This window comes from Schistocerca nitens, chromosome 9 (genome assembly GCF_023898315.1).
Source record: "Schistocerca nitens isolate TAMUIC-IGC-003100 chromosome 9, iqSchNite1.1, whole genome shotgun sequence".
NCBI lineage: Eukaryota > Metazoa > Arthropoda > Insecta > Orthoptera > Acrididae > Schistocerca > Schistocerca nitens.
The window spans coordinates 491,113,153-491,137,295 of NC_064622.1; positions in this window are offsets into that span (position 1 = coordinate 491,113,153).

The following is a 24,143-nucleotide window of genomic DNA, read 5'->3' on the forward strand; positions in this document are numbered from 1 at the left end:
ATGTGGCCTGTAATTGAAGAAGTATCATGATGATCTCTCCATTGCCAAAAGATTCCGGAATAGTCCCCCATTCGGATCTCCGGGAGGGGACTGCCAAGGGGGAGGTTACCATGAGAAAAAGATTGAATAATCAACGAAAGGATAACGTTCTACGAGTCGGGGCGGGGAATGTCAGAAGCTTGAACGTGGTAGGGAAACTAGAAAATCTGAAAAGGGAAATGCAAAGGCTCAATCTAGATATAGTAGGGGTTAGTGAAGTGAAGTGGATGGAAGACAAGGATTTCTGGTCAGATGAGTATTGGGTAATATCAACAGCAGCAGAAAATGGTATAACAGTTGTAGGATTCGTTATGAATAGGAAGGTAGGGCAGAGGGTGTGTTACTGTGAACAGTTCAGTGACCGGGTTGTTCTAATCAGAATCGACAGCAGACCAACACCGACAACGATAGTTCAGGTGTACATGCCGACGTCGCAAGCTGAAGATGAACAGATAGAGAAAGTGTATGAGGATATTGAAAGGGTAATGCAGTATGTAAAGGGGGACGAAAATCTAATAGTCATGGGCGGCTGGAATGCAGTTGTAGGGGAAGGTGTAGAAGAAAAGGTTACAGGAGAATATGGGCTTGGGACAAGGAATGAAAGAGGAGAAAAACTAATTGAGTTATGTAACAAGTTTCAGCTAGTAATAGCGAATACCCTGTTCAAGAATCACAAGAGGAGGAGGTATACTTGGAAAAGGCCGGGAGATACGGAAAGATTTCAATTAGATTACATCATGGTCAGACAGAGATTCCGAAATCAGATACTGGATTGTAAGGCGTACCCAGTAGTAGATATAGACTCAGATCACAATATAGTAGTGATGAAGAGTAGGCTGAAGTTCAAGACATTAGTCAGGAAGAATCAATACGCAAAGAAGTGGGATACCGAAGTACTAAGGAATGACGAGATACGTTTGAAGTTCTCTAACGCTATAGATACAGCAAGAAGGAATACCGCAGTAAGCAATACAGTTGAAGAGGAATGGACATCTCTAAAAAGGACCATCACAGAAGTTGGGAAGGAAAATATAGGTACAAAGAAGGTAGCTGCGAAGAAACCATAGGTAAGAGAAGAAATACTTCAGTTGATTGATGAAAGGAGGAAGTACAAACACGTTCCGGGAGAATCAGGAATACAGAAATACAAGTCGCTGAGGAATGAAATAAATAGGAAGTGCAGGGAAGCTAAGACGAAATGGCTGCAGGAAAAATGTGTAGACATCGAAAAAGATATGATTGTCGGAAGGACAGACTCAGCATACTGGAAAGTCAAAACAACCTTTGGTGACATTAAAAGCAACGGTGGTAACATTAAGAGTGCAACGGGAATTCCACTGTTAAATGCAGAGGAGAGAGCAGATAGGTGGAAAGAATACATTGAAAGCCTCTATGAGGGTGAAGATTTGTCTGATGTGATAGAAGAAGAAACAGGAGTCGATTTAGAAGAGATAGGGGATCCAGAATTAGAATCGGAATTTAAAAGAGCTTTGGAGGACTTAGGGTCAAATAAGGCAGAAGGGATAGATAACATTTCATCAGAATTTCTAAAATCATTGGGGGAAGTGGCAACAAAACGACTATTCACGTTGGTGTGTAGAATATATGAGTCTGGCGACATACCATCTGACTTTCGGAAAAGCATCATCCACACAATTCCGAAGACGGCAAGAGCTGACAAGTGCGAGAATTATCGCACAATCAGCTTAACAGCTCATGCATCGAAGCTGCTTACAAGAATAGTACACAGAAGAATGGAAAAGAAAATTGAGATTGCGCTAGGTGACGATCAGTTTGGCTTTAGGAAAAGTAAAGGGACGAGAGAGGCAATTCTGACGTTACGGCTAATAATGGAAGCAAGGCTAAAGAAAAATCAAGACACTTTCATAGGATTTGTCGACCTGCAAAAAGCGTTCGACAATATAAAATGGTGCAAGCTGTTCGAGATTCTGAAAAAAGTAGGGGTAAGCTATAGGGAGAGACAGGTCATATACAATATGTACAACAACCAAGAGGGAATAATAAGAGTGGTCGATCAAGAACGAAGTGCTCGTATTACGAAGGGTGTAAGACATGGCTGTAGCCTTTCGCCCCTACTCTTCAATCTGTACATCGAGAAAGCAATGATGGAAATAAAAGAAAGGTTCAGGAGTGGAATTAAAATACAAGGTGAAAGGATATAAATGATACGATTCGCTGATGATATTGCTATCCTGAGTGAAAGTGAAGAAGAATTAAATGATCTGCTGAACGGAATGAACAGTCCAATGAGTACAGAGTATGGTTTGAGAGTAAATCGGAGAAAGACAAAGGTAATGAGAAGTAGTAGAAATGAGAACAGCGAGAAACTTAACAACAGGATTGATGGTCACGAAGCCAATGAAGTTAAGGAATTCTGCTACCTAGGCAGTAAAATAACCAATGACGGACGGAGCTAGGAGGTCATCAAAAGCAGACTCGCTATGGCAAAAAAGGCATTTCTGGCCAAGAGAAGTCTACTAATATCAAATACCGGCCTCAATTTGAGGAAGAAATTTCTGAGGATGTACGTCTGGAGTACAGCATTGTACGGTAGTGAAACGTGGACTGTGGGAAAACCGCAACAGAAGAGAAACGAAGCATTTGAGATGTGGTGCTATAGACGAATGTTGAAAATTAGGTCGACTGATAAGATAAGGAATGAGGAGGTTTTACGCAGAATCGGAGAGGAAAGGAATATGTGGAAAACACTGATAAAGAGAAGGGACAGGATGATAGGACATCTGCTAAGACATGAGGGAATGAGTTCCATGGTACTAGAGGGAGCTGTAGAGGGCAAAAACTGTAGAGGAAGACAGAGATTGGAATACGTCAAGCAAATAATAGAGGACGTGGGTTTCAAGTGCTACTCTGAGATGAAGAGGTTAGCACAGGAAAGGAATTCGTGGCGGGCCGCATCAAACCAGTCAGTAGACTGATGACAAAAAAAAAAAAAAAAAAAAAAAAAAACCACCGATTACTGGTGTGTTGGTAGGGGTGTATGTTGGCTGCTGGTTCTTGTGTCAGCACTGGGCCAGCTTGCATGTTCAGATGTGTGTCTCTTCTTGTGGTGTGTGTTTTGTGTATGGTGAGGGGAGAGTATTGTCGGTCAGAGTTTACCTGTCTGTTTGACTGTGTGCCTGTATTTGGTTGACTTACTGTTGATGTATCTCCTGTGGTGGAGTAGCGTTCCATCTTCTGTTGTTCATGTTCTTCCTTCTCCATCACCAAGTTTGGGTTTGTCCTTGTGTGGATGCTTCTGCATTGTTTGCATAGTGTAGCAATTTCAGGGGGCAGGGTTGAGTAACCGTTACGCGTGCAGTGGATTGTGTTGTCTATGCGGATTGTGTGTTTGTTGCTGAGGCTGCGCGTTGTGTACGTGTGATGGGCGTTGAGCGTCTTTTGCCCTCCTTTCGCCATGGGTACCAGCAACTGTGTCAGCGAACGAGATCCCACTCCTTAATGGACGCTGAGGGGGAGGGAGCCTCTTGTATGTTGCTCACCCTCTGTTCCATAGCTCAGGGCCCGGTCATAGACTAGTATTAAGGTTGCCTTGTGACTTTCTAAAGCATGCAGGCAGGTGGCTATTCATATTAGTAGGGCAAAGAGAGTGTTATCTCACTCTTCATTGTTGCCAAATTTATTCAAGGCGGCGGATCCAAGATGGTGGCGATAGATATGGCAATATCGCAATGACGTCATGGCAGGAAGTTCAAATTTTGGCTGGAAAATAGGTCAATTGCGTTACCTTCACTAACCTAACCCTCTCACCCTCTCCCCCAGAAAATGGAGGGAATGTCAAATTTTGGCGGTAAAAAAGGTCAATTGCGCTACCTCCACTAACCTAAGAAAATGGCGGGAAAATTTTGGTCATCCAACCACCACTTCTTCCTTGGAATTGGCGGGAAAAGGGCTCAGCCTGTGCTGAGCTGATGCATAGGACAGACATTTTATTTTTTGTATGTTCATCCTTTTAGCAGGAGGTCACTGGGACAATGGCCGTTTACTGTTGTCACAAAATAAAACTCCTACAGCCAGCCTTATGATTTTATTTTATTTTGTTGCAACCAGTTTCAATGCTTCAATGCGTCGTCTTCAGTCCTGTATCCATAAAACACTAACAATAGCATTATCAATTTACCAATCAAGTTGCATAGAAACAGATTAAAACAGAATGAGAAACAATGGCAAGACTCTACAAATGAGTTTACAATGAACGTTTGATAGAATGAACAGATACATCCACTGTCACATAACTAAAATATACCATAACGAATTTCCAGTCAATACATTTTACAATTATACTCTCTATTAAAAACTTCTTTAAATAACTATTCATGATATTTATGGGACAGTTGGACATACATTATCTGCACAACCCTGAAATAACCTACTGTAAGACAAAATAACTGCAGAAGGTGATAAATGGAAGGAAACAATGCCTCACAAACAAGTAAAGAGAAGGAACATGACCTATGTGTCGTGTCAGAGTATAAAATGCTTTGTTGTACAAAGATGAGGAGCATACACTATGTCATATCTATAAAATGAATGTCCAAGACGTGTTATAAACCGAATGTAAAACTCACCTCAGACCATAACATATATAGAACGTATGAAAGACACCCACAAGGAAACATTCATGATGCAGACTCATAAAGGATGACTCAACAATATATATATATATATATATATATATATATATATATATATATATATATATATATATATAAAGCTTACTGAGTAGCACGTCGTTCAAGAAGTGCTTATGTGAGTTAAACATAAATGATGACGAAGAAATAATTGAGATCTAAAATAATATATAGTTATGAATAAATGCCGTTCAGCCGGTACACACTTAGGTCTTTCGATGACATTGAAACCAAAAGCCATTACATGCAAGCAATTAAAATTTTTTTATCTAAACTACCAGTCATGCAAATCGTGTCAAAGTCAAGCCACTTTATTAATTGACCAGTGAGGAGGCCACACAGCATGCTCGTTATTAAAATGTAAGTAATTGTTATTTTCCTGTCAGACATGAACTGTTAACGAGTGACAGCAATTTATAAGTCGACAATACATACACTATTACAACAAAAACGCTGGTAATGCCACAAATCGAATGTAGTGGAACTTAAAGTAATGTAATGCCAGTTTACGCGAAACTGAAGACAGGTATATAATCACTAACTGTGTCATATATGACTAAAGCAATCGCGTGGTAAAGAAAACGACATTTAACATACACAGTTCTACCACCAGACACGTAACTAGAGGCTAGTGGCAGCAACGTTCACGCCAGCTTCCTGTCCAGCACCCCACTCGAAAAGTACTCGTATGTACGAAACGCAAGTACACTTGCAAAAATACTATAAAATTTACATTGCATATACTTATGACTGAATGTATTGTAACCAATGTACAACTTGGACTTCGATCTACATCAAAACTAAAAACCATCATATCTACGTAATCAAATTTCAAAAGAGCCATACTGGTCATACATATCGTCTCACAAACTAATTTATGAGTTGGCCATTGTGGAGCCCACACAACATGCCAATAATTGAATCGTAAGTGAGCTCTATGTTTGATGTGATACTGTGACCATGTCACAGCAGTCTACGAGTTGACAATATATCTACTATTACAACTGCAACACTGGGGATGTCATAGTCCTGTCCAGCAGAATCTGAGTGATAGTATATGCATACTTATGTAAACTCGAAAATGGGTGCATAACCACTGAATGTATCACATACGACCAAAATAGCTGCATGTGAAAGAAACAGCATCGTACTCTTCAACATAGATCATTTACTCGACAAATCCTCTAAACCACACTACAAACTACTTATCACGTACAAATCCAAGCATTACCAGATAACCCATACCAAGTCCAGTAACAACTGTATCATGGAACAACAGACTACCTGTGAGAGTTGGCTAGAAGCACATACTTAGTTAATATTAAAACAGCTATGAAAACCTGAGGAACGTGGCACGAAATATATAGTGGGTGGCAGGAGGAGTGAAGAAGGGATAATATAAGAATTATTGTAACTGTACATGCACAAGATAGCTTGTAAATAGACAGTCAACAACCTACAGTTACAAATGGTTACCTTAACTGCTAGGTCAGTGTACAGATATAATAATATTGTGTATAGGCCACAAACTTGCCCCACTATTTCTCCGCTACTGTTTCCCTATTGGCTGTTACAACTACACTCTAATTTCTACATAATGACTGAATTTTCTCATGTTGAGAAATGAGAAGGAGCAAATTGTTTTATTTGAAAAAACATAATAAACCCAGGATCGCATAAAATTTCTTTAGTTACAAACAATCAATTTCGACTGACCTCGCTGTCATCTTCGTGTCTTCAAAATTTTTTGTTATAAACGTGTTCATTTTGAGTTGGACCTCACGCCAAGTCATCATTTAGATGAAATAGAGCATATTATATAAAAGTTTGTCATAAATAAAACATTTAAAATCAAAAAGCAACTTGCGCTTAGGAACATGTCCACATATTTAGCGCTCAACGGATGATTGTTACATCATAAAAAATTTAGTAGACAATAAACTGTGCAGTAGCACTGTCTACTTTAGCTATACATGTTATAAACATTCAAGTTGTTTCCTGCAGTTTAGCCCTTTTACCATCATAATTTCAGTGAGTGTACTCCAGTCAACATTCTCGAGAGCGTTTTCCAAGTCTACAAATGATATAAAAGTGTCTGTGCCTTTCTTTTTCTAGGGTAAGTCAGTATTGCCTCGCATGTTCCAGTCTGTTCACTCTTTTGTGTATAATTCGCATCAGTATTTTGCAACCACGAAGTAGTAAACTACTGATAGGAAGGTATTATTCAAAACCGCCAGCACATGTCTTTTTTGCAGCTGGAAGTAGTCCTAACTCGAAATGAAATAGGATGGGAGAGGTGTGTTATGCATCCTCGGCCACACACTTTACGGTAGCTCATGGAGAACTAATTTTAGGTAACGTTGACCTGTGCAAAAATTCTTCTTTAGATTCTTTAGTTGATGAGACTGAGAACAACTCTACTGATTACTTATAGCCCTTACTGAACAGCCGACAGCACTAGTGACTAGGCGATTTCGTATTTTCCCCATTGTTGCGTAGCGCTGTAAAAGTAACGAAGCAGAGTAGGCGAAAAAAGAAGTTAAATAAATTCATAATACATATAAATGCGTACGCGGAAAAAATAAGCTTAACTGATAAACGTATTTTCCCCCCCTCACACCCAGTCGCTTAGCAAGTATGAAAAGTCATTTATTAGTGGAATTCAATTATCTTGAAGTTATATATATATATATATATATATATATATATATATATATATATTTTTAGAACGGTTGGATCATCCCGTCCGGGCGGCATTGCCCGTACCTATCCTGAAGCAAACCGCAACTTCATTTCCCCGCGCTGGATATTTATTAATTTGGTGTGAACGCAACACCACGATGATTTAGCGAGCGCTTTCCATTTAGAAATGCTCATCGTTTTACCATTAAAGTGATGGAGCTGCAAGCGATATCGGGCACTCATGAATGTGAATGAAATGTGTGGCCTTCAGCAGAAGTGTTATTGAAACGACAAACATGTTTACAAAACCAGTGGAAAGTTGGTTTGATTGGATTAGATGAGATCAGATTAGACGTACTTCTCGTTCCAACTGATACGTAGTGACGACATTCTCCAGAATGTAGAACATGTCAGAACAGCAAGCATACACAGTAAATATCTACAATGAACAACAAATACGAGTATGCTAATGTACCTTCCGCAGATCCCAAGTGGAACAATTGTCATGGATGTGGAACGAGTCAAAAAAATTTTAAACATACGTTCATTTATGGGGTACCGAATAGAAGAATCATTGTACAACACTTACTTTCAATGATCCCATATCTGCACAGAATTTGTACAAAAGACAGAGTGTACTAACATTCGCATTACTTTACATTTTAGTAAAACACACACACACACACACACACACACACACACACACACACACACTCACACACACACAAGCGCGCGCACTCACGCCAGTTGCTTCTGCTAAGAAAGTCACCTGTGGCTTGAGTTGGCTCCTCTTGAACAGAACTTATTGGGGTTAACCTTTTTATTGCTGCTGGTAAGTTATTGAAAATATCTGTTCCAGAATAATGGACATCTTTTTGGATCAAAGTATGTGACTTTTCTACTACTGATTCCTAGAAATGAGCTGTTGGTTTCAAAAAGAGATATAGTTTTAATGACAAATTTCAATAAGGAATAAAAATATTGGGAAAGAATAGTTAATATCCCTAGTTCTCTACACAGGCTTCCGCAGGATGTTCTTGATTTCACACCAGAAACAATTCTCGTTACACGATTTTGGACCCAGAAAATTTTGGGCTCCTGTAGGATGTTCTTGATTTCACACCACAAATAATTCTCGTTACATGTTTTTGTACCCAGAAAATTTCAGCTTGCCTTGAATGAGCTACCCAAAATAATCCCATATGACATAGTATATCAGCTTTTCCATTTTCATATCCCCTATGTCTGACAACGTTCGCATTGCAAATACAGATTTGTTTAGGCGCATGGGCAGTTCTTTGGTGTGTTCCTCGCAGTCGATCTTAGTATCAAGCTGTAATCATAATAACTTAACACTGCTACTTCTTCTGTTTGTCTCTATATTTTAGGCATATACTGGTAACAAACGTCTTAAAAGTTCTAAATTGTATGTAGTGTGTTCCTTCAAAATTTTGTGGCAAAGAATTGACAAGGAACCATTTATTAATGTCCATGAAACTTTCGTAAGTCAATCTTTAGAAGAATACAATTGTTTTGCTATTTATTGAATGTTTCTGTCATTTGCAAATAAAACAAATTTGGCATCTGGTAATGTTACTGAGGAAAGGTCGTTGATATACACAAGAAAAAGCAAGGGCCCTAAGACAGAGCCTTGTGCGACGCCACAGGTAATTATTTCCCAGTTGGATGTTGCCTGATAGCTTAATTCATGTCTCTTTCCTACCAGAGATATAGGAATCGAGCCATTTTCTAGCATTTCTTCTTAACCCGTGATATTCTAATTTACTAGAACAGATGTGATTTGCACAGTAAAATGACTTTGACAGATCGCAAAATATACCAGTAATCTGTAATTTAATGCTAATGAATTAAACACTTTTCACTGCATGTGTAGATAGCCTTCTCAGTGTCAGAGCCCTTCAGAAACCCGAACTGAGACTTGGGCAAAGTATTATTTCTTACCAGATGTTTAATAAGCCGACTGAATATTACCTTTTCTAAAATTTTTGAGAATTCCGGAAAAAGTTAAATTGGACGGAAACTTGACCGTATTTCTTTATCTCCTTTCGTAATCAAACGCTTAACTTCAGCATATTTCACCCATTCAGGAAGTATTCCACTGATAAACGACTAATTACACCGGTAGTTTAATATGTTACTCCAAAGAACTCTCCTTAATGGACTTTTTTGACATATTTTATCGTAACCACTGGAATCATTTGATTTTTTAAATTTTACGATGGACATTACTCTTGCTTGCTTAACATACTCATGTTAATCAAATTATGTGTACAGTCTGAGGCACTCCATGGCAGTATCTGAACCTTACAAGCCCATAATTTCAGTAACAGTTGAAACATATGTGACATTTGGAATAAGCTAACGTAAATTCCTTAGTTTTTTAATATGTAACGAATTTTTATGCATCCTTGAGCTTTATGTGACATGCGAAAGTAGTGTACACAGGAAAGCAAGTAAGGTTGACTGTCACTGATCACTAAATGTGCTGTTCTACAGATGTGCCCCTAATCCCTGCCCTTTTTCTTTCAAACTTTTAAAAATTTCTTGAAAATTTTCGAAACTAGATCACTGATACTAATATTACTAATGAAGCAGGAATTCAGAAGCAAAATATCAGACTACAGCAGATGACGTGTCTTTAAAACAGAAAAAAACTATAATGTTACTCTCAGTTCTTCAAAAGAGTTACATTAGAATAATTTGTGCTTGTCTAAACATTGATACATCGAAGTATAAACTATTCAGATTATAGCGATGGTCGATATAATCTTAAAAATGGCTTGGAAGTTGTTTTTCAGACATGGTTTACTATGGGTGGAATCCCAAATAAACTGTATAAGAGGTTCCTGTTCTTGAGTTCTTAGCATAGTAATCTAAATCTGCAGCTACGTGATTACTCTGCAATTCAAACGCAAGTGCTCAGAGCATGAAGCATAGAACCGCCACAATCTCGAATATCACATTGAAAAATGAACATCTAAATCCTTCCATGTGAGCTCTGATTTATTATGATGGTCATTTTTTGCGCTGCAGTTCGTTACAGAGCACAAAGACATTTGCTCACACAATCAATTTTAGAGCTAAAAACAGCAATATAATATATAAGACGAACAGATTCTAATATAGCCTACAGTCCTGTACCAGAATTAAAGCACGTAGAATGATGTACAAAAGAATCTATGGCAAAGAAATGAGATGGAAGCAAGTTATTAAGTTAATAATGCTGCATTCGACTTTGTACACACACTGTGGGGAGAAGAGATGAGCCGGCCGCGGTGGTCTAGCGGTTCTGGCGCTGCAGTCCGGAACCGCGGGACTGCTACGGTCGCAGGTTCGAATCCTGCCTCGGGCATGGGTGTGTGTGATGTCCTTAGGTTAGTTAGGTTTAAGTAGTTCTAAGTTCTAGGGGACTTATGACCTAAGATGTTGAGTCCCATAGTGCTCAGAGCCATTTGAACCATTTGAGAAGAGATGAGATATAGAGTGGTGTGGCTACTCTCATCATGGGAAAGCTGGACAGGAATATTTACTTAAATTGTATTTCTCGAAGCGTACGAAGACTCATTACCAAAAATAGAGCAAGAAATGGAGTTAATTAGTTAGTTAGTTAGTTGGTTGCGTGTTCCATTGATCAATCGCACGGTACGGTAGCTGTTATGATGTGGAACGTGTCAAGTGCACAAGAAATGCATATATGAAATAAATTTATATATATACATACATATATTGCAATACAGAGTTAAAGATTAATATTGCTGTTATTTACCCCATTCCCTTAAATGGCACAAAATGCATATACCATATTTATAGACTTATTTATTCCTATTCAAGAATTCATCTAGGGTACAGAAGGAGTTGTCGAGGAGATATGATTTCTTTTATTTTTGAAGCTATTACTGCTGTCTACCAGACATTTTATTTCATCTGGTAATTTGTCGAAAATTTTTATAGCAGCACATTTGACCCCTTTCTGTACCAATGATAGGTTGAGCAAAGGATAGTGTTAAGTGTTTCTTTTTTCTGGTATTATAATCAAGAATGTCACTGTTGTTTTTAAACTGGTCCATGTTGTTGAGAAAAAATTTCATTTGTGAGTAGCTGTATTGTGAGGCTGTTGTAAGAATTCCCAATCTTTTAAAAAGATGCCTACAAGATGTGCGACTATGAACACCACACATTATTCTAACCACTTTCTTTTGAGCAGTGAATACTTTTTGTCTAAATGTTGAGTTACCCCAAAATATTATTCCGTATGATATGAGACAGTGAAAGTATGCAAAGTATGTTAGCTTACTAATTTCTATGTCCTCAAAATTGGCAATTATTCTGATTGCAAAAGTTGCTGAACCTAGTCGCTTTAGGAGATCCAAAAATGAAATTTCCAATTACGATTCTCATCTATATGTACACCTAACAAGTTAGTATGTTCTACCCTGTCGACTGACTTCTGTTGATGTGTTATATTTATTGGACAAATTGTACTTTTTGCAGCAGAAAATTGGATGTACCGTGTTGTTTCAAAGTTTAGAGCAAGCCCATTAGCAGAAAACCAATTAATGACTTTTCAAAGACGTTGTTTGTATCATTTTCAATTTGACTTTCTTTACTGGATTAATAATGATGCTTGTATCATCAGCAAACAGAGTCAGTTCAGCTTCCTGTTTCACCTAGGATGGGAGGTTGTTCACATATATCAAGAACAGAAGGGGACCCATGATTGAACCCTGTGGAGCACCTAATGTAATTTCACCCCAGTTAGATGAAGTGGCAAACTTATTTAAATCACTTGACCCATATAAGGAAACTTTTTGCTTCCTGTTCTGTAGGTATGATTTAAACCATCCATATGTTATTCGATTTATACCATAGAATTGTAATTTCTGTAGCATAATGTCATTGTTCACACAATCAAATGCTTTGGACAAGTCACAGGATATTCCTATTGGTGGCATTTTACTATTTAAAGACTCTATTTTATGGACAGTGAAATTGTATATTGCTGTCTCAATGGAACAGCATTTTTGAAATCCGAACTGTGATTTACTAAGTATGCCATTACTGTTGAAACGGCTAACCACTCTTGAGTACATTACATAGCCCGCATCTCGTGGTCGTGCGGTAGCGTTCTCGCTTCACACGCCCGGGTTCCCGGGTTCGATTCCCGGCGGGGTCAGGGATTTTCTCTGCCTCGTGATGTTTGGGTGTTGTGTGCTGTCCTTAGGTTAGTTAGGTTTAAGTAGTTCTAAGTTCTAGGGGACTTATGACCACAGCAGTTGAGTCCCATAGTGCTGAGAGCCATTTGAACCATTTTTGAGTACATTACTTTCTCGAAGATTTTTGGGAATGCTGTAAGCAAGGATGCTGGCCGATAATTATTGACATCTGTGGTGTCCCTCTTTTCATAGAGAGGCCTAACAATGGCATATTTTAACCTGTCTGGGAAAATACCTTGAGTTAGCGATGCATTACATATGTGACTCAGAACATCAGCTGTAATTGCTGCACATTGTTTTAATATCTTATTAGAGATGTCATCTACTCCAACAGAACAACGTGAACAAGAAAGGGCTCTCTAAACTAAAGCACAACTGATGGTGTCAAAGCCGCGACTAGCCAGTGTGTGTATAGCACCATCTAGCAAAGTCGCCTCATGTTCGAGTGTAACCACAAGCGTTGGCACAAAGATGAAGAAAGCATAGAGTAGAGAATGCTGTGACACGACATCGGCCATTAGCCCGCTGACTAGGATCGCACCACGACAGGAGCAGCCTCTACAAGAGGAGAACCTAAGCGCCGATCCTGCTAGCCCCGGCCGGACAGCACAGTACCATACCAGGACCCATAGACCAGAACAGTTGCAGACCGACACTACAATAGCAGTTAGTAGTGATCCATATCCATTGCTTACGCGTAGATTGTCTATAGCGAAGAACATCACTTGTTGGCATGTCGTCCCCGGCTTGCGACACCGTTGTAAATTCAAAGTATTGTAAATCTTCTTTATTGTAATAAAAAGTATTAATGTGATTTGCCTGAATTGTTGTGTAGCATTCCGAGAATATAGCACCCTTTAGCCACCCTATATGAGACGAGTGGGCAGGACCCTTCATTAAATCCCATCCTCGTCGCCAGTGTATTCACGCATGAAATAACACGGATCATAGAAATAAGAAAACCATGTGACCTATCAGGTTTTTTTTTCACCATTGATTAATGGTGTACTTTCAGACGTTTAACCGAGGCATTGTTTCTATTTTCCAGACAGTGAGCACTCAAAGCAACACAGCTCTTAGCACTCGAAGAAGATTGCGTCGGTCACATATTTAATACTCTGCAGAAAAATGGAAACAGAAAGGTGTAGCTGGAATATACATAGGTGCCTGGCTGAATAAAAGTAAAATAGAGGATATATGAAGCAGACATTGTGACAACAACCTATTACACTTCACTTGAAAAGGATAACTGTGGCACAATCGAAATATTAGACTAAAAATCTTTCGGGGAAAAGTTAATATTAGAACTTCAGTGGAACATCACTGTGAATCACCGAGAGATGAAGAGGATGCTTTAGAATGCTGTCTGATGGAGAGAAATTGACACGAGGGGGCATGGCTGAAGAGGAATGCCAACAGGAAAGAGACACTTACCAGTCCTGCGATATAAATATAGCAGAAAATAATTTTCTTTTTTCTTTAATCTCGAGCATTGTCGCTGAAATTCAACACAACGTATAAATTTCGAAACTATAAAAACAGTTTTTGGGGCTTTTGGAGCTAATTACTTTACGATAACTGCAACAACCAAGATGTTGTAGCACAGTGAAAAATTAAGAAAATATAGGGGTAGACCAACGCTCACGAAACGAATAATGTTTATCTGAATACGGCCGAGATCGCATTGTGAGTATGCCTCAGCACTTTGTGGAGAGACCTATGATATCATTTTTGAATAGTCCCATACGAGAAAATTTGCTCTCTATACCTTAATCATTTTACTGCAGTTCCTTTCAACAAGATAAACTAGTAGGCAGATGCCTGTTCACAGTAATCGCTGAGTCTGCTCACTATACCAAGTCCTCAACAATTTACGGTATTCAAAGAACAATGAAATGAAACATTTGACATTGTTCCAATTTGGGGAACGATCTGGATTCATATGAAATTTGAAGCGAAAATTTTCAAGAATCTCGTCCAGGTGCAACATGTACCGTGTCACATCGTACAAAGACATTTCAGGAACGTATAAGGCGTAGTATATTGGCATGTTATAAATAAAACTACTGTTATATAGAATATCATGCATAGTGCCCCGAATATACATGTTCATGTTCGCTTTACAGCGCTTACTCACGTATTTAGTTTACCGACCGATAATTTGGCCTATCACTGACCTATACAATAGTCTATGTGTTTAAAATCTAACAGTGAACGTTTACGAAATCCTCCAACGAAAAATTTCACCGTTTTTCGGTTACAGTAAAAAAGTAAAAAACAAAAAAACTGTTTTCTGTATTCGTTTCCTGAGCATTGGTCTAACACTATATTTTCTTAATTTCTCACTGTGCTACAACATCTTGGTTGTTGCAGGTATCGTAAAGTAATTAGCCCCAAAAGCCCCAAAAACTCTTTTTATAGATGACGAGTGCTGAAACAGAATTGTTCATTTAGAGGCGATAGACAGCCACGAACTGCTACACACAGTGCTGCGGGAAACACGTGGAATTTAAATTTATGATTTACTACTGTAATTAAGTCGTTATCGTTATTTTAGCTCGCTGCGTTAGCAGGAGGATCACACAACATTCTGTTGTTCACAGAGGTTGCCAATTAACACATTCGAAAAAAGCGGCCATTGTGCGATTGACGTCGGCTGTGAAAAGAAAACAATTGCAGTCGGGGCGGGCGCTTTGCTGAATGATTTTCCATGTATTGTCAACACAAATAACGGCGCGCCCGGCTGCAATATTTCGCCTTTTGTGGGGCCTGTTCAAATTTGCACGCGCGGCCGCGCCCGCCCGCTGAATAATGCCGGAAGCTCTGACGTATCTTTTTTAATAAAGCGGCGGCGCCGTTCAAACGTTCCGCACACCGCCTCCCAGTATGTGGGTCACACCGGCCGCCCGTGGTCGGCGTGCTCTAGGCGCCAGCGTCACTCGCTTTTAAAAGCCGACAGCAAATAAATAAATGTCGGAGGTTCCCAGTCAGAGGCGGGAGTGAAACTTCCGATTCTGCTCACGAGGAGAACGCGACAAGTGCCGTAACCAGATTTCTCAGAAACTTCGCTCAGTGGAAGACGAGGCAAAATATGAGAAACCGTGTCTCAGCTTATCCCTTAGATATTCCAACGTTTTCGAGAAACCGACGGGCAAAGCTTTCGATGTAATTTATTTGCGTTTTTGTTTATAGCTTATCTATCTATGTCAGTAGAGGGTTATTGCACGAATGTTTCTTATCATGTTAGGTGATACAAGGATGTTGTACTGATTGTAACATTAGAACGGGGTTTCACAAAAAGTGGCATACTGTTGTATAATACAGGGTGTTACAAAAAGGTACGGCCAAACATTCAGGAAACATTCCTCACACACAAATAAAGAAAAAATGTTATGTGGACATGTGTCCGGAAACGCTTAATTTCCATGTTAGAGCTCATTTTAGTTTCGTCAGTATGTACTGTGCTTCCTCGATTCACCGCCAGTTGGCCCGATCGAAGGAAGGTAATGTTGACTTCGGTGCTTGCGACATGGCGACTCATTGCTCTACAGTACTAGCATCAAGCACATCAGCACGTAGCATCAACAGGTTAGTGTTCATCAAGAACGTGGTTTTGCAGTCAGTACAATGTTTACAAATGTGGAGTTGGCAGATGCCCATTTGATGTACGGATTAGCACGGGGCAATAGCCGTGGCGCGGTACGTTTGTATCGAGACAGATTTCCAGAACGAAGGTGTCCCGACAGGAAGACGTTCGAAGCATTTGATCGGCGTCTTAGGGAGCACGGAACATTCCAGCCTATGACTCGCGACTGGGGAAGACCTAGAACGACGAGGACACCTGCAATGGACGAGGCAATTCTTCGTGCAGTTGACGATAACCCTAATGTCAGCGTCAGAGAAGTTGCTGCTGTACAAGGTAACGTTGACCACGTCACTGTATGGAGAGTGCTACGGGAGAACCAGTTGTTTCCGTACTATGTACAGCGGGTGCAGGCACTATCAGCAGCTGATTGACCTCCACGGGTACACTTCTGCGAATGGTTTATCCAACAATGTGTCAATCCTCATTTCAGTGCAAATGTTCTCTTTACGGATGAGGCTTCATTCCAACGTGATCAAATTGTAAATTTTCATAATCAACATGTGTGGGCTGACGAGAATCCAATCATGTCATCAACACAGATTTTCTGTGAACGTTTGGGCAGGCATTGTTGGTGATGTCTTGATTGGGCCCCATGTTCTTCCACCTACGTTCAATGGAGCACGTTATCATGATTTCATACGGGATACTCTACCTGTGCTGCTAGAACATGTGTCTTTACAAGTACGACACAACATGTGGTTCATGCACGATGGAGCTCCTGCACATTTCAGTCGAAGTGTTCGTACGCTTCTCAACAACAGATTCGGTGACCGATGGATTGGTAGAGGCGTACCAATTCCATGGCCTCCACGCTCTCCTGACCTCAACCCTCATGACTTTCATTTATGGGGGCATTTGATAGCTCTTGTCTACGCAACCCCTGTACCAAATGTAGAGACTCTTCGTGCTCGTATTGTGGACGGCTGTGATACAATACGCCATTCTCGAGGGCTGCATCAGCGCATCAGGGATTCCATGCGACGGAGTGTGGATGCATGTATCCTTGCTAACGGAGGACATTTTAAACATTTCCTGTAACAAAGTGTTTGAAGCCACGCTGGTACGTTCTGTTGCTGTGTGTTTCCATTCCATGATTAATGTGATTTGAAGAGAAGTAATAAAATGAGCTCTAACATGGAAAGTAAGAGTTTCCGGACACATGTCCACATAACATTTTCTTTCTTTGTGTGTGAGGAATGCTTCCTGAAAGCTTGGCCGTACCTTTTGTAACACCCTGTATATGTGTGTAAGGTATTATCAAGGGTTACAGTCTTTTTGAACTCTCATCCATACTAATATTATAAATGTGAAAGTAACTCTGTCTGTTAGGCTTTCACAAATGAACAGCCGAATCAATTTTGATAAAATTCGGTATGGAGATAGCTTGAACGCTGAGGAAGAACACAGACTATTTTAGAAACTATGTATTACAACGTGTATATCCATTTGAAGAATATAATGATAAATATGAGACAATAATAACTCTTTGAAGACAGTATTTACTCTTTGGCTTCTAAACTTTATGATATTTTTGAAAATGCTTTTATTGTTTGATATGTTCCACATAATGCGATTAAAAGTAGTGAGTACAATGTTTACTCAATCCTTTACGTGTTCAATCCGTATTACCACACTAATATCAAGCCCGTCACATTGTAGCAATTGAGCGACATGTCTCTCCTATAACTTCTTTGTTGGATTCATCTTTGTGTTAGTAGCTCATAGTCTTGCGGTCAGTGTTGCCGTTTCACGATTCTAGGTTTCTAGGTTCAATTCCCACCGGAGTCGTTTCTTTCCTGTTCGTGTCTGGATGTGTGAATTGTCCTCATCATAGTTCTATCATAATCGACGTGCAAGTCACAGAAGTGGAGTCAAATAAAAAGACTTGCATCGACGCCCGATCATCTCGTCCTGAGTCTCCCAATCAACAAAGCCAGACGCACATTTTATTTCATTTACTGATACACGACAGCATTCGTAGGTAACAGGTAGAATAAAATGCTTTTAAATCCGCAATGTGTTTAATAAATGTAAGTCCATACTGCCATATCAGTATTATAAATGCGAAAGTAACTCTGACTGTTAAGTTTTCACGGCTAAAGTGCTGAACAGATATCATTGAAATCTGGCATTAGATAGCGTGAGTGCTGATGAAGAAGCTAGGCACATTTACTGAGTCCGTACTATAAGATACACTATGTGATCAAAAGTAACCGGACACCTGGGAGAAAATGACTTACAAGTTCGTGGTGCCCTCCATCGGTAGTGCTGGAATTCAATACGGTGTTGTCCCACCCTTAGACTTGATGACAGCTTACACTCTATCAGGCATACGTCCAATTAGTTTCTTGGGGAATAGCAGCCCATTCTTCACGGAGTGCTGCACTGAGGAGAGGTATCGATGTCGGTCAGTGAGGCCCGGCACGGAGTCGGCGTTGCAAAACATCCCAAAGGTGTTTTATAGGATTCAGGTCATGACTCTGTGCAGGCCAGTGCTTTACAGGGATGTTATTGTCGTGTAACCACTCCACTACAGGCCGTGGATTATGAACAGGTGCTCGATCGTGTTGAAAGATGCAATCGCCGTCCCCGAATTGCTTTTCAACAGTGGGAAGCAAGAAGGTACTTCAAACATCAGTGTAGCCCTGTGCTATGATAGTGCAACACAAAGCAACAGGGGGTGCAAGCCATCACCATGAAAATCACGAGCATACCACAACACGAGCGCCTCCGAATGTTACTGTTCGCACTATACACGCTAGAAGATGACATTCACAGGTCATTCGCCATACCCACACCCTGCCATAGGATCGCCACACTGTATACCGTGATTCGTCACTCCGCACAACGTTTTTCCCTGTTCCATCGTCCAATGTTTACTCTCCTTACACCAAGCGAGGCGTCGTTTGACACTTACCAGCGTGATGTGTGGCTTATGAGCAGCCGCTCTACCATGAAATCCACGTTCTCTCACCTCCCGCGTAACTGTCACAGTACTTGCAGTGGATCCTGATTCAGTTTGGAATTCTTGTGTGACGGTTCAAAAATGGTTCAAATGGCTCTGAGCACTATGGGACTTAACTTCTGAGGTCATCAGTCCCCTCGAACTTAGAACTACTTAAACCTAACTAACTTAAGGACATGACACACATCCATGCCCGAGGCAGGATTCGAACCTGCGACCGTAGCGGTCGCGCGGTTCCAAACTGTAGCGCTTAGAACCGCTCGGCCACTCCAGCCGGCTCTTGTGTGACGGTCTCGATAGATGTATGCCTATTACACATTACGACCCTCTTCAACTGCCGGCTATCAACAAACGAGGTCGTCCTGTATGCTTTTGTGCTGTACGTGTCCCTTCACGTTTCCACTTCACTATTGTAAGACGTTGTGGTCTCCTGACCTTCATTGCTTACATATTCCGCCCTTACAATCATATTCTGCACATCAAGACACTCCATTAACACCCAAACTCGATAAGATAAAGTCAGTGTTGTATGAATTCATGTAAACGATATGCAAATAAGAAGTAAAGTGCGCAACGAGGTTGAAATACTCGAGGCTGGCGTACATACACACATTCAAGACACGATGGTCACAAAAGCTTTTAGTTCGGGAGAGGCAAACTGCATGCCAGGAGGCTGGTCCCTTCGCAGGACGAGTTAACCTATCTACGTCGGCCAGCGACCGCCCCCACAGGGCGGACAGCATTTGTCCAAGTGAAAGGGAGAACGACCCCGTGTTCGTGTTCGGCTTAAAAGCAAATTCCGCTACATTGTGTGGGAGCGCCCAGCCTATGCATTCTTTACAAACATAGCACGCAGTTTCAGATGTTTTCACACGGAGACAGCAAACGCCAAACGCCGATACTACAGATTTCTGGACTGGTGGCCTTAAACGAAACGTCATTCTCCCGTTTTAGAAGAGCAATGCTGATTGGCAGACGATATTTCTGACGCCTTGAGCTGCAGGACTAATGGAAGAGACCGAAAGATATACCCCTTCACGTCTGGCATGAAGAGGGGCCGTTCCATTGTCGCTCTTGAGGTGAGAACACGTAACGAGAGCGTGTGCGCTCGTACGTGTACTCAAAGAGTGAGGAACAAGTCTCTCCTCAGTACTTCACTGGGAGAGAACCTCTGTCGAGAGCGAATCGGAGTGCGACTCTGTATTGAGTCCTTGCGATTAAGCGTTGTTCACTGTGTTGGCGGCCACACTTATTGTGCGGTGTGAACGGACAGAGTTACAGTTAAACGCCTGCGAGCGAATTTTTGAGTGGCATCGCGGTGGACTGGTTATCTGACCAGTGTACCACGCCAGTAGTTAGACTAGGGGCGAATTGGAGTCCTTGACTTCATCAAGGCGTAGGGAGAGATTGATTGATTGTCAATCCAGATAGAACAAGAGTTATCTTATTTGTCAGCAGCGAGCAGCGCAGACAGCAGTCATCACAGCTTATGGTATTGTGCACTACAGCTATTGCGAGCCCCATATTTCCTCCACAACAGTACACTTAACTGCATTTCATACCTGACAGCCTCGACTGTACCTAGCAACATTCTAATGGATAATTATTCAAGTTGAGTAGGTGAAGCTCTCAGCCATTCTGCCAAGTCAATAACAATCTTAAACTTTGTATAGAAATTTCATTAGCGAATCCTATCCTTAAGAGGTAACTTCACATTCCGAAAAGAACCCGGAAATAACTTTTTGGGTTCATGACTAAAAGTGCCATTGTGATTTCTCAGAATTTTTGCAAAATAAATAATAATTTTCGTTAGTTTCATGTTCTTACACTAGCTAGCACTACTCCAGTACCCAAGTAGCCCACTAGTTACGTAAGGAATTTTGTGAATTTTTGTGTCATTTCCTTACAGCGGACGACTCCAGAAGATATTTATTGCTGAAAGTTTTTCAGGCATTTCTATTTAGAACGTTAGGAGCGTCTGTCTGACTTCTGTAGTAGTGTGGGGGTGGAAATTGCATTTTGCAGGAGCCACAGGGTAAAGGATACATCTCAGATTAATCCGTTGCGCAGAATGACAGAATAGCACCCACACATTCACACTATCACATCGGAAACAGTGGACCTTGGGTTGTTTAGTAGTGTGGAAGCCTCGTGAACAAACGTATGACACAAGTGACACACAATCACCTGACCACGTTCGAAGTCCGTGTGTTCTGCTCTCTCGCAGTGTCTAATGACTACTGAGGTCGCTGAAATGGAGTACCTGGCAGCAGGTGGGAACACTGTGCACCTAATATGAAAAACGTATGTTTTTGGGATGTCTGGATACTTCTGATTACATAGTGTATTTATTGATTTGAAGAATATTACGCAAATTAAGGAAAAATGTTTACTCTTTGAAAAAGTAATTTGCTCTTTCACTATTGAACTTTATCAAATGTGCGAAAATGCTTTTATTTGTTGATATATTCTACGTAATACGATTCAACAATCAATACAATGCTTCTTTAATTCTCAACGGGTTTTATCTATGATTTCATACTACTAACAGTATTATAAATTGTGAAAGTAACTCACTCTGATACGTTTTCACGACTCTGTAACTCACTTTGTTATGTTTTCACAGCTCTAACGCTGAACCAGTTCCGATGGTATTTGATTCGGAGCCACCTTGAGCCCAGAGGAAGATCATAGGCTAGTTCAGAAGGCTGTATCTTTTTTTCAGCATTGTTGTTGTGGTCTTCAGTCCTGAGACTGGTTTGATGCAGCTCTCCATGCTACTCTATCCTGTGCAAGGTTCTTCATCTCCCAGTACCTACTGCAGTCTACATCCTTCTGAATCTGCTTAGTGTATTCATCTCTTGGCCTCCCTCTACGATTTTTACCCTCCACGCTGCCCTCCAATACTAAATTGGTGATCCCTTGATGCCTCAGAACATGTCCTACCAACCGGTGTCTTCTTCTAGTCAAGTTGTGCCACAAACTCCTTTTCTCCCCAATTATATTCAATATCTCCTCATTAGTTATGTGATCTACCCATCTAATCTTCAGCATTCTTCTGTAGCACCACTTTTCGAAAGTTTCTATTCTCTTCTTGTCCAAACTATTTATCGTCCATGTTTCACTTCCATACATGGCTACACTCCATACAAATACTTTCAGAAAAGACTTCCTGACACTTAAATCTAGACTCGATGTTAACAAATTTCTCTTCTTCAGAAACGATTTCCTTGCCATTGCCAGTCTACATTTTATATCCTCTCTACTTCGACCATCATCAGTTAGTTTGCTCCCCAAATAGCAAAACTCCTTTACTACTTTAAGTGTCTCATTTCCTAATCTAACTCCCTCAGCATCACCCGACTCAAATCGACTACATTCCATTATCCTCGTTTTGCTTTTGTTGATGTTCATCATATATCCTCCTTTCAAGACACTGTCCATTCCGTTCAACTGCTCTTCCAAGTCCTTTGCTGTCTCTGACAAAATTACAATGTCATCGGCGAACCTCAAAGTTTTTATTTCTTCTCCATGGATTTTAATACCTACTCCGAATTTTTCTTTTGTTTCCTTTACTGCTTGCTCAATATACAGATTGAATTACATCGGGGAGAGGCTACAACCCTGTCTTACTCCCTTCCCAACCACTGCTTCCCATTCATGCCCCTCAACTCTTATAACTGCTGTCTGGTTTCTGTACAAATTGTAAATAGCCTTTCGCTCTCTGTATTTTACCCCTGCGACCTTTAGAATTTGAAAGAGAGTATTCCAGTCAACATTGTCAAAAGCTTTCTCTAAGTCTACAAATGCTAGAAACGTAGGTTTGCCTTTCCTTAATCTTTATTCTAAGACAAGTCGTAAGGTCAGTATTGCCTCACGTGTTCCAGTATTTCTACGAAATCCAAACTGATCTTCCCCGAGGTCGGCTTCTACCAGTTTTTCCATTCGACTGTAAAGAATTCTTGTTAGTATTTTGCAGCTGTGACTTATTAAACTGATTGTTCGGTAATTTTCACATCTGTCAACACCTGCTTTCTTTGGGGTTGGAATTATTATATTCTTCTTGAAGTCTGAGGGTATTTCGCCTGTTTCATACATCTTGCTCACCAGATGGTAGAGTTTTGTCAGGACTGGCTCTTCCAAGGCCATCAGTAGTTCCAATGGAATGTTGTCTACTCCCGGGGCCTTGTTTCGACTCAGGTCTTTCAGTGCTCTGCCAAACTCTTCACGCAGTATCGTATCTCCCATTTCATCTTCATCTACATCCTCTTCCATTTCCATAATATTGTCCTCAAGTACATCGCCCTTGTATAGATCGTCTATATACTCCTTCCACCTTTCTGCTTTCCCTTCTTTGCTTAGAACTGGGTTTCCATCTGAGCTCTTGATGTTCATACAAGTGGTTCTCTTGTCTCCAAAGGTCTCTTTAATTTTCATGTAGGCAGTATCTATCTTACCCCTAGTGAGATAAGCCTCTACATCCTTACATTTGTCCTCTAGCCATCCCTGCTTAGCCATTTTGCACTTTCTGTCGATCTCATTTTTGTGACGTTTGTATTCCTTTTTGCCTGCTTCATTTACTGCATTTTTATATTTTCTCCTTTCATCAATTAAATCCAATATTTCTTCTGTTACCCAAGGATTTCTACTAGCCCTCGTCTTTTTACCTACTTTATCCTCTGCTGCCTTCACTACGTCATCCCTCAGAGCTACCCATTCTTCTTCTACTGTATTTCTTTCCCCCATTCCTGTCAATTGTTCCCTTATGCTCTCCCTGAAACTCTGTACAACCTCTGGTTCTTTCAGTTTATCCGGGTCCCATCTCCTTAAATTCCCACCTTTTTGCAGTTTCTTCAGGTTTAATCTATAGGTCATAACCAATAGATTGTGGTCAGAGTCCACATCTG